Source organism: Sinocyclocheilus rhinocerous, unplaced genomic scaffold (assembly GCF_001515625.1).
Source record: "Sinocyclocheilus rhinocerous isolate Xijiao unplaced genomic scaffold, SAMN03320098_v1.1 scaffold2773, whole genome shotgun sequence".
Lineage (NCBI taxonomy): Eukaryota > Metazoa > Chordata > Actinopteri > Cypriniformes > Cyprinidae > Sinocyclocheilus > Sinocyclocheilus rhinocerous.
This window is the reverse complement of record NW_015663019.1, coordinates 67,756-80,841: the sequence shown is the minus strand read 5'-3', so window position 1 is coordinate 80,841 and position 13,086 is coordinate 67,756.

The following is a 13,086-nucleotide window of genomic DNA, read 5'->3' as shown; positions in this document are numbered from 1 at the left end:
CTGGAGCACAAAAGCAGTCTTAAGTTGCTGGGGTATATTTGTAGCAATAGCCAACAATACATTGTATGGGTCAAAATTATTGATTTTTCTTTTATGCCAAAAATCATTAGGATATTAAGTAAAGATCATGTTCCATGAAGGTATTTTGTAAATTTCCTACCGTAAATATATCATAACTTAATTTTTGATTAGTAATATGCATTGCTAAGAACTTAATTTGAACAACTTTAAAGATGATTTTCTCAATATTTAGATTGTTTTGCTCCCTCAGATTCCAGATTTTCAAATAGTTGTATCTCAGCCAAATATTGTCCTATCCTAACAAACCATACATCAATGGAAAGCTTATTTATTCATCTTTCAGATTGACCCTTAATTGACCCTTATGACTGGTTTTGTGCTCCAGAACGAATTATTTTGTTCCTGAACGAATCAATTGCTGCATCCCAATTTGCATATTATCCCAAATCATAGCACATTAAAACAAGTATCCCAAATGGTCCTGGAGGTTTAATATTTTCTGTGGAAATTTGATTAAAAAAAAAAAAAATAATAATAATGCATGCTTTAATGGCTAATAATGCCCACAACCAATTGCACATTGGATAAAGATTAAATTAGAAACAACAACAAAAAACACTACAAACATGGCAGAAACGTGAGACTGACAGTTAAGTGGAGATGTTTAGATAAAGAGTTTTAGTGATTATTATTAATATCCCCTGATGAAAAATATTTAATGTTATCCACGTTATACTTAATCAGCAACAACATTGTGAACTTTTATAAAGATACGGTTGGCCATTAACTTTTAAATGCATCATTACACAAACATATGAGGAGAGTTCTTGACATAAAAGACCAGCGACTGGCAGATCAAATGCCTCTTCATTTCTCTCTGATACAGCAGGTAATTAAATTAAACTAAATGCAGAAGATGATAACAGTGGCAAAATGATTGACGGGGCAGTTTAAATGGTGATGGGATGCATGCAACCGAGCAACAGAGCAGTTCATTAAAGACGCAATTAATTTTTTCTAAAAAAAAAAAAAGAACATCTATTCATGCAATAAAAGCAACAAACAGCCTGTTTAATTCTGAGAAAGGGTGTGTGGTCACGATCTCTTAACCTACAAGTGAACATCTGAAATGATCAAAAAAATGTATGATACAATCGCTTTAAAGAAGACAACTGTATATTAAACCCCAACACGTTCTTAATGGATTTATATGAGGCCCACATAATGTACCGTCAAACTCGTTCTTACACAAGATATGCTGAAACATCTTCTGTAGCAGCACATTTAGCACTAAAAATCCAGTTTTATCCTCCAAAGACAAACTCCCTTCCCTCGTTTCTCCCGCGGCATTTTGATGGTGCAGCAGGCCCCCCACGGTGCTTTTGTCAGCCATCGTCTTGCCCTCTAGACACGAGCGTCTGGCTTTTCCCCAGGCTGTATGTTGTCAGTGCTAGCATACTGGTGGGGGCGAGAGACATGCTAGATCCTCAGGCAAAGCAATTATTGGCTGGTTTCATTGTTGAGTGCACTGCTGCCGGGGCCCCGAGAGACAGAAAGAGAGCGCGAGACAACTCCTTGCAAAAAAAGTTTTCTGCAAATTGGCCACCAGCTGCCTTCCAGTCTCATGTAGATTCCCTCAGTAGTGCAAACAGAGCCGACTAAATTAGAACAAGCTTCCAATCTACAGGCCTAGAATGAAAATGAAAGCAAAAAGAGGAGAAAATGCACCACTCGTTCATTCACATTTTTTTTTTCTGCCTCGGCATTCACCAATGCATTTAATCAAGCAGGACTCTTATAAATGTTCAGCGTCATCAAAACCAAGCTGTGCATTAATAATGGAGTTGTAAACACATGCATTGTCATGTCTTCATCAGTCCCTCAGCAGGGATATTCGTTTCCACATGGTCCTACAGAGCATCTGATAATGCAAACATCATTAAGACAGTTTGTGAGTGAAATCATTTACTTTATTTCCACATTCTACTAACTGTAAGCATCTTTGCAACTACATGACAACTAACTCTCATTAGAGCATTTGTAGACTGTTAGGTGAGGGTATAAGTTGCCGTACTTGCAAAGTTACGTATAGTCAGTAGAATGTCTGTTGAGCGACCATCAAAATAACGTTAGTAGATACAGTATTAAGCAGACAGGAGACTAATACTCTAATGACTGCTGGTTGACATGTAGTTGCAAAGTTATTTATAGGTAGTTGAATGTCTAAAGTGGACTGTCAAAATAAAGTGCTACCAACATTTTAAATTAAATATCGAATGGTATCTTCCACCTTCTGATTGGTTGTGAGAATTTCTGTTAAAGACCTGGGAAGCCATGCAATAGACGATGCATATTACACATAGATGATATATTACACATAATTTGATGTTTACAGCTGTGTTGCGCTTTGATTTTTGGTCTGTCAGTTCCTCTGATTTGCTCAGGAATATAGACTAAAGTCTTCCACCAAAATTATTCTGAAACATATTACTTATAGGTTGTGTGCAGACATAAGCAATGAATTATTTATTTAACAAATAAATATTGGCCCAACAGTCACCCAAACAACAACAATTTACCCATCCAAATTTTGAGTTGGTATTTCATAAAGTGCCTTGCTGATTTGTGAACTTTAAGGCACAAGCGCATTTCCTATTTACTTGAAACTAATATTTTTTAAAATATATTTTACATTTTCTTATGTATTTATTATTTTATTTTAAAATATTTAATATATCACTTTATTTTTTATGTATTTATTTATTTATATATTTTTGAGGGTTCTTGAGGGAACTGCAGGGGGGGTTCATGAGTTAATGTAATTTTGCATGAACAATGTAAAATTTAAATACCCAAATAACAGGGATTTAAATGTAACAATCTAAATCTTGAGTTGGAACTTTGTTAATGTATGAATTTAAAGGCACATGTCCATTTCCGGTTTACTTGAGTTTTCTAATATTTTTTACAAATTTTACTTTTCATTATTTGCTGTAACTTGCTGGTCAATGTTACATTGTTTTAATTGTGTTTTATGAATAAATAAACAAACAATTATTTATTTATGTATTATTTTATTTCAAATATGTAAAATATAAAAACAATTTTTTTTCGGACTTTCATTTGCTTTTATTATTATTATTATTATTATTATTATTATTATTATTATTAAACTGCAGGGGGGTTGTGAGTCGAGGAAAAGCTAATGATTTTTCATAAAAATGTACAATTAATTTTAATTTTATTGCATGTCACGTAACCATAAACTGACAGCAGAGAACCGCGAACATGTGATTGTGTGGTTGAATTAATGAAATATTAACTTCTTAGCAGAATCTTTGAAGGGCAAGAACATATTTTAGAGTTCGGCTGACAAAAAAGTTTCAAATCCATGTTTTATGAAAGTGTAATAAATTGTTCCACCTCTGACATCACAAAAACCTCTTACTTTTTTAAACAAATAAATTTTGCTTGGTTGGAACAGCAGCTACGCTAATTATGTCTCTATTTGTTTCTCTGTTTTTGCCACGGGATTGACATCCCGTGGTAACTAGGATTTACACAAGCTTCAGTCTGGATCCAGAACACCTGAGAAGAGATGATGCCAACCCCTCAGAGGACCTCAGATGATGCCAACCCTGAAACAACATACAGAACTACCACATTTTGCTATAAGTTTGATTGCATCATATAATAATTGCTGTTAATAGTGTTCATCGTCTGTTTGATTACGTCTTTGATTTTTCCGTACATTTCTGCCATATGTACATTAATTGACAGTCACCACTGATAAGCTACCACTAAATATTGTAGAAACTTAATTTGCTGTAAAGTTGCTTTGCAATGATTTGTATCATGAAAAGCGCTGTACAAATAAACTTGACTTGAATTGACTTGACATTTCAAACCTTCCCTTCTAGCAACATCCCTGCTTACTGGTATGTTATGCCCATTTTTCATGAGCCAATCAATTCCAGATGGATAAAATCAAGCCCCACCCTACATGCTTTCTCATTAAATATCTAATTTCACACAGAAATGCATCAGGTTACAGAAGTAAAATGTGCTGATACCAAGCCTAAAAAGCACAACAAGCAAAAGGCTGGTTCAGATTTGCAAGTTGAGATATTTCAACAGTAACTGTTGTTGATTTACATGCCAGAAGAGTTAACTGCAATTGAAATGACTGCGGTGAGTTTCTCAATGATAGAACACTCTCCTCTCATAATGTGATTTACAGACACGTTTTTTTTTTTTACAGGAGCCCCGAGTCATATTTCTCATTGTCTGTGCTTGTATTTATGAGCGTGAATATATTTTGCACTGTTGCTCATTTGTTAATTGAGGCCTGACACACAGCAACACATTTTGCTTGCTTTCACGAAAGGTCAAAGCTCATCTATAGAGCACTTTTTAAAATTAGCTTCTTAATTTACAGTGTAGTTTCTGCTTTAATAAAGCTTACTGTACATTTCCATAATGGACTGAACGAAGTACGTGCAAAGTAGTTTGAAAACAAAGTTAAAAATCACTAAAACTGCATAACGGGCAACAGTCTTGATAGATCTCCTTCCCGTTATGCTAATATCTCCCTTCATTCATTTATATTCTTCCTTAATTGTGTTAATTGTCTGCCACCGACAGGGCTAAAATAACCAATCAATGCTCCCTGCTAAGCCTTATGTAATGTATAGCCTTATTTATATGCATGGACTGAATATTAATCAACACAACAGTGCTGAAGCAACTTAAATCAAAATAAATAACTTTAATTAAATCATAACATATTTCACTTCAGGAAACAAAAATAGCAAATATTTGATTTCAACCTTCAGGGACAAAAATATATTTCTGAATGTATTTCAAGGGCAATAAAACACATTTCCAGTATTAAAGTGGTCTACATTTAGAATAAATACAAATGTAGATGGCCTACTACAGATCAAAGCTAGATTTAGAATGATTTAAACATTTTTCTATATATTGTAATATTGCATTTTTTTGGAACATTTTAAATTATGTTCCTTGCTAAAGTTTATGCAAATGTTATATGTTCACACATGTTATAGACAATAAATCAAGTTTTTCTTCAAATATATTTGCTTGGACTGAAATATAGAGGGTAAGGTATATTTTTAAATGCTTTTAAAAAAATTATGCTGTTACAAAGGGTGCGTGACAACCAAGGTGCGGATCCATCTGCAAGCTTTATTCCAAAACATGGTCAAAAAACAGGCATGGGTCGATACCGGCAAACAGTGTTAGACAGGGCAAGACAAAAGAGTAATCCAAGGTTCAGGTATGGGTAGATCAGCCGCAAACAGTATCCAAGAGGGCAAGACAAAGGGTAATCCAATAGTCAGACGAATGGTCAGGGCAGGCAGAGAACAATCAAGGCTAGGTAAACAGGCTGGGATCAAGACTTGACTATAACTAGGAACTAGGACTGGAAACTAAACAAGGAAATGGCTTCATAGAGCTGCTGAAGCTAAACAATACTCAGCATTGAATAATGGTTTGAGTGTGGATTTTATAGTGTGTGTGTGTGTGTGTGTGTGTAATTGGTTGCAGGTGAGTCCGTGATCAGTGCAGTGCAATGGGTTCTGGGAAATGTAGTCCGGAGAGAGATGTAACAGTTTGTGTAATGATGGGAGATCTCTGATGGTGAGTAAACGGAAGTCCATGGACCGAATTCGTGACATATACATTTAAATAATATTTTTAAAAATAAAAAAATGGCCAAAAAAATATATTGGTAGAAAATATTTTTATGTAAATATATTCTGAAACATATTTTAGCAAATATATATTTGGCCTTTTTTTGTATACATATACAGTATATATAAATATAGTAAATATATTTGAAAATATATGTATTGCTGTATGGGAGATGCTGCAGTGTTATGTTACACACAAACAGCTGAAAGTGGACTGTCACTTAAGGGATGCTCTGCTCAGCAGTGAAACCTAAATCTAACATGTTTTTAACGCACCGGCTTCCCAAGATCATCTAGTAGCTGCGTCTGTGTGAGGGCAGCGGCCTCGAACCGCTTTCTGCCGCCGTGACACCCTGAACTCCTGCTGTTCTCCATACTCGGCTTTAGCTCTACAACAAGAGTGTGAATGCACTTTCAACTCCCAGGTTTACACTCCAAGTAAAAGTACAAGTCCAATTTCGACGCACCGGTGCATCCGTCTCTTAGCTTTTATGGCACTTTACCACGTTTCTGAGCTTTCATTTTCTGACTCACAAAAGTGAATGGATTTTCTTGCGAGGTGCAGAAAAGCTGTGTCTTAGTTACGTTATCAATAAATGCATCCATGGACATGACTATTTTAAAAACACCACTGGTACATTTCTGTTTTATTATTGACACGCACTTGAATGGTACAAGAAACTTTATAATACACGGAGAAGCTATCTATAATAATAATAATAATAATCATCATCATCATCTAGTAATAATTTCAAGGGCTCTAATATACAAATAAAACTAAGACAAATGATGTCACATTTACAATGTTTATATATAATTTATATTTTGTGTGTGTGTGTCAGGAAAAATGCATTAAATTGATCAAAAGTGTCAGTAAAGACATTTATAATGTTACAAAAGTTTTCTATTTCAAATAAATGCTGCTCTTTTGAACTTTCTGTTCATCTGTGAATCCTGAAAAATACAATGTATCACAGTTTCCACAGAAATATTGTGCAGCACAACTGTTTTCAACATTGATAATAATCAGAAATGTTTCTTGAGCAGCAATATTTATATTAGAATATTAGAAAGATTTCTGAAGAAAATACAGATGCGCATCACATAAATAAATTACAGTTTAACAGATATTCACATAGAAAACAGATATTTGGAATTGGAATAATATTTCACATTTTTACTGATTTTACTGTTTTTTTTGGTCAAATAAATGCAGCCTTGGTGAGCACAATTTTTCTCAAACTCAAACTTTTGAACAGCTGTAATAAATACTCTATAAATGTGTGGACTGTGCAAATGTGTATCATGTCAGATTGAAATGGAGTTTGTAAAGATGAAAGCAGTAATTCAATGAACCGAGACCTATTAACAGCAATTTCAAAAGGCTGGACGATGCAGTTGAAAGTACGTTAGCTATTTGCGGTACATGAAAATGAGTTGAGATAAAAGATTGTACTTGAAAAACATCAGCTTAACGAGATGTAACAAAAGCATTTGTTTCTTAATTTCTTCATTGATTGTGTTTGTTCAGGTATTTGTTCTCTGATGAGCTGATGAACAAACAGCTGCTGAATGAAACCAGAGCTCATGATTATAAAGAAAAAACACATTTCATCGCTCTTGCACAGTTAATGCTCTTTCACATTATCATTATGTACATCCCAATTTGTTTCTTTGGTAATGTCCCAGTTTTTAAAAAAGGAAAATGAAGTAATGTGCTAGATATTTCATATGCTTGTTTAAAGAAACATTATTTCATCACTTACAGTGTGTAGTTTCAATTTCATTCTCAGTGAAAAACAGAAGACTTTAATCTAAAATTGACTCTACATCCATGCCTGATGTTCACAGAGGCTGTTCAAAGAGGACAGAACATTAGTGTACACTGTATATAAGACAAGTCTTCAGTTTATTGCATTAGGTTCATGACTATAATTATTTAGATGATGCATGCTATAATTGATTTCATATAGCTGCATTACATAGCGACTGTCAGTGTGCAAACAATTTTTTTATTTAGATGAGATGGCGATTTAGAGATCTATGAGATAGATATTTTTTTTAATTAAATCAAAGCTGTTGATGAAAAAAATAAAATAAAATACATAGGTCACATTGAGAATAAGCCATTGCCACAACAGAAACTCAGAATTGTAAGAAACAAGTCTGAATTGTGAGATAAAAAGTCACTTTTTTTTATTCTGTGTCAAAACAAATAAATAAATTAAAATGCTCATACTCAGAAGCTTAAGCAACAAGTAGGTTGCAAACAATAACTGGAAAGCCTTAAGCAACAAGCAAGTCGCTTGATGATGTTGTTAGTGTTTGAATAAGCAACCTCTAAACTTCCATACTGTGTGTCTAACTTACAAGCATGTTACCGAAACACTAGATCAGCTTTAAGTAACAAGCACTTTGCTGACTTAAACACAGCATGTTGGCAGATAAGCTTAAAGAGACAAGCATGACACATCTTGCTGGTACCCAGATAAACTTGTTAAATAGGTAAACAGACAAACCACAGCATTTCACAATAACAACCAAAATAACCAAACCAAAGCCTAAAGCACCAAGCATGTTACTGAAAACAATTAGACAAGCCTTACGCAACAAGCCAATAACCTGACAGCTTTTAAGCAATGAGCACAAAAGAGGAAAACTTCCCTTAGCTTGCTGAAGACATTCCGAGATGAATGGAGGGTGAAATGCAGCCAGATGTGATGTGCATGCTTGATCCCCTTCCCGATGTCTTCTCCTTCATGTGGGGCAGGCAAATCTCATCTAAACTCGTTCTTGAGTCACATTAGCACATCTTCAGCAATGATTTGCAGGCAGAGAGTCAATAATACAGTGGTGCGAGAAGCAAGTCACTTCCAAATCTAGCAGCTTATATTGATAAGTTCGATGAATTCGTGTTCAACTTAATGAACTTGAGGCCCGTTTCAATAAGGAGGTTCAACCAACTGAGTTAAAACTTGAACTCTGAGTTGACTTACCCTGAGATGCAGAACTCTGGAGAGTTTTCAGGTTCAGAACAGCTGAATGGAGTTAGTTCAATCGCGTGCACCACGACTATGAAAAGCCATGATCAATAGAGCTCCGCAATTGATTCACCAAGAGGTCCCCATACTTCCGAGTCAATACGTAACTTTAATTCTTAATCACTGTTATAATATCAAATGTAAAAACTGGCAGAACGGTAAGTTATCAAACTGATATTCATTTTCATGGTATCCTACAGGCAACAAAAAAAAACAACAAAAAAAAACAAAGCAGCAAAAGCTGACGTATAAAAACATAATTCAATCAGGTAAAGCTTTGAGCATAAAAGGTTCATGGTTGCAGGCAACATGACTTTACAAGCATTTGACATATTAAATAAATATCATTCAGTGTCTATTTCAAAGTGCAGTGTAACAGAGATGCTGGAGTTTGGTTAGAATCCATGAGCGGAAGTTTATTAAAGGTCAAGGCTTTAAACAGATGTCGATAATCAGGCAGAGGGTCAAAGTCAGAGAAGCAAGCAGATTGTTCGTCATACACAGGGGCAGAAGCAGAGACAATAGTGGAAAGGCAGGCAATGAGTCCAAAACACAAACATCAGTCCAATCAGGCGTCAGAACAAAAGGGGCAGAGTACAAATACCGTGAGTCAAGAAGTCAGGCAGAATCATACACAAGGAATCAATCAGGAACAGAGGCACAATAACGCTTGGTAAGGCAGATGAACTGGCAATACTTCGCCTTCAGCACATGGACTGGTCTCAGTTTATATGAGAGTCAAACAGGAAATGGAAGTAGAGGAAGCAGAGGGAGTGGCGCACGGTCAGTACTTGGGCGAGGGCTCCCTCTGCTGGCTTGGCGTTACATGCAGAAGCTTTTTTTGACATAACCTAATGCTCTTTTTACATAATTAAATGTTCTCTAATCCAAACTGTTGCATTTCTTAATTAGAGTAATGAAATTAACATCTGACTTCTACTCAGCCAACAGCAAGAAGGACGCAAAAATAATAAAGAACAGATGAAGAGGAGACGGCCACAATACCAAGTATTGGAATAATATTAAAATCCAACAGGAAAAAGAATGACTGTTGCTTTTGTATTTGTAGGAAATAATGTGAATGACTTGTTGCTTAAAAGGGCAAAATGTTCAATATTTACCCGGGGATTATTTTGAAGCTTGTGGGGGCATCCTAAACTGCGGTGGCCTGATTCACCGCAGTAAAAACACAGTTGTTGATATAGTCTTCATTCTCTTTCGCTCTCAGATAAAATATTAAAATCCAACAGGAAAAAGAATGACTGTTGCTTTTGTATTTGTAGGAAATAAAGATGACCAAATAAATGTAACAGCTGTGGTGGTGGTTACGGCAAATATCTCGACTACCCTTATATCTGTATATATAAACTCGCAACCGTGAGAATAAAAGTCTGAATCGTGAGATAAAAAGTCGCATTGGCGGAAAAGAAAAATCAAAACAGAATTGTGCGATATAAACTCAGAATTAAGAGAAACAAGTCAGAATTCTGATTTTATATCTTGCAATTGAATTGTTTGGCCAATTAGATCAATAGCGATGATTTTCAAATCTGGCATTTAATTAATTTAATTATTAATTATTAACAGCTTATAGAAAACACACATAATTTGATTAAAATATTATTATAAAAATTATTCTCAAGCTAGTATACCTTAATCTCTATTGTCAGGGAAAGATTTATCTCTAATATTTTGGTAGAGCACTCTATTAAAAAAGTGATTTAATAAAAAAAAATGAAATAAACTTTTGATTAATTTTATGGAAAAAGATTAAATATATGACTAAAACAAACAAAGTTTCAATGCCAACACAAAAACCAAAACAAGGTGAGATTCTCTCCGTGTCCAGTAGTTTGAGTTATGCAACACAGCGGCAATATATCATGACCTAGAGATCTTTCCCCTATGATCTCCGCAGCGCTTTTCATGTGCAGTCAAACCTTGTGTGCTGAAGTGTGAAGCCCTGATGCAAGTCATGTGAAAGGCCATTCAGAAGTGTATTATCATTGGGGTTTTGGGCACTTTTGTTACAATTATTTATGCTCTCCAAAAAAAGACATACCTTTCTTCCTCTGTAGTTGTCCACTGCACAAAAGAGGCTGTTTGGAAAGAGTCTAACGCTCCTGTTAAATATATGTGACCATATATTTCTCTGCTTTATGATATCTCACAATTCACTCCTCTGATCAGTCCAATGAAAATGAAGGATAATTGAAGACATAAATCAGTGCATGCAGAGCGAGGCACTTTCTCTTGCTGTGGTCTGGATGCTTTCGTTCAAAACAAACATTTATTTTGTCATGCAGCTTAAAGTCAACGTGAAATGCATTGGTGAAATAAAATATGAAACGTTTATTTGATGTAATATTAAAATAAAAGCTTTTTTGCTAAATAAAATGTGTTGAATAGCAACCCATACACAAATGTAATGTATGTCAATTCCCATACTGTCATATGAAGTAAAAACATATGAAACCTATTAGAAATTGGAACAATTTCATATGTTAACATATATCTAGCCTATACAAATATGTATGTTTTTGTTTGCATAACATATTTTTGGAAATGTTGATATTATATAAGCAAATATAAAATATAGACATGCATTTATTATAACATTTCTTAGATTTACAGATTTTTTGTATATATGTTGTTTTAATTAAGTTGCATAAATATATATATATATATATATATATATATTGTTGACACATACAGTTGCTACATATAATACTTTGTAAATATTGTCATATAGATATTATTAACATATATGCATGTACAAATTTTACTATGTTGATTATATACTGTATGTTATAAAGTTATATCTTCATTTACCCGGATAATGTACATATGTAAAAATTATATATATTTTTTATATATAAAAAACATATATGCCAGTATATAGGTCATATATTACATTTCCGTATACGCAGTGGGGTATACAGTATAATTTCATGCTGACTTTAACAGATAAAATAATAATAATAATAATAATGATAATTTGTTTCTTTTTAAGCATTTCCTCCTTTTCTGCATGATACTTTAGTGAATCTCTTTCTATAGGATGTACAATGAAACATTCACCTCAGTTTGAAGGTACTGATTTGCAAAGCTGTTTCCTTTGGCTTTTCCTGTGAATCAGGGAGGCCATTAGCTGCGGAGTCTGTTTTGAGAGACCTTCATGGCCTAATACGTTTGGCTCAGTGTATCTTCTCATAGCTTGGAGAAGCGAGCAGCGAATCAGACGAGCCCTCTTTGCACCTCAGCTCCTCACGCAACACTCGTGCAGACTGTGAGAAATGAAAATGTCACATGGGAGTGAACTCCATCTTACTGCTAAAGGTTAGCCCTTGAATATCAATGAAAATCCACGGCGAGCCAAAACAAGTGACAATAAACTTTCTTGGTGTGTCACTTGCGCGCCGTCAACAGCAATAAATCAAAGTCGTCATTAGCATCCAAACAAATGAGAAGATTCCAATGGCTCCGTTTCTGCCATTAGCTAATCGATCATCTTTTTTCTGCTTTCGCGATCGGCGTGCATCGGTTCGAACCCACGCGGCTGCGCTCTTTGACAACATGATGAAGCGAGCAGCTTTGAATTAAAGTGAAGATTGATCGCTTTCAGGTTCTGTTGCTTTCCACCAGTAATGCATCACAGCTGTCACACCTCTCGTCTTTAGAGTTAACTGGGATATGCTGCCGTCCCCTGTCGCGTCTTAGATGCTAATCTACAGTAGCATCTCTCAACTCCTATTTATTTACTTTTCTCTCTGTTTACTCCTTCGGACTCAATTTCAAGCCTGTGCAGCTGTAGGTACATGCTGGGCACTATTCTATAACACATAATGTCACAAACTGGGAAAGAAAAAACATGGAGGAGATTTAGATGAATGGATGGATAAACAGATAGATAGATAGATGGATAGATAGACAGACGGATAGACGGATGGATAGATGGATGGATAGATGGATGGATGGACGGATAGATGGATGGATGGATGGATGGATGGACGGATGGATTGACAGATGGATGGATAGCTGGGTGGATGGACGGATATATGGATAGATGGATGGATGGATGGATGGATGGACGGATGGATTGACAGATGGATGGATAGCTGGGTGGATGGACGGATATATGGATAGATGGATGGATGGATGGATGGATGGATAGATAGACGGATAGATGGATAGATGGATTGATGGATGGATGGATGGATAGATGGATGGATGGACGGATAGATGGATGGATGGATGGATGGATGGATGGACGGATAGATGGATGGATGGACAGATGGATGGATGGA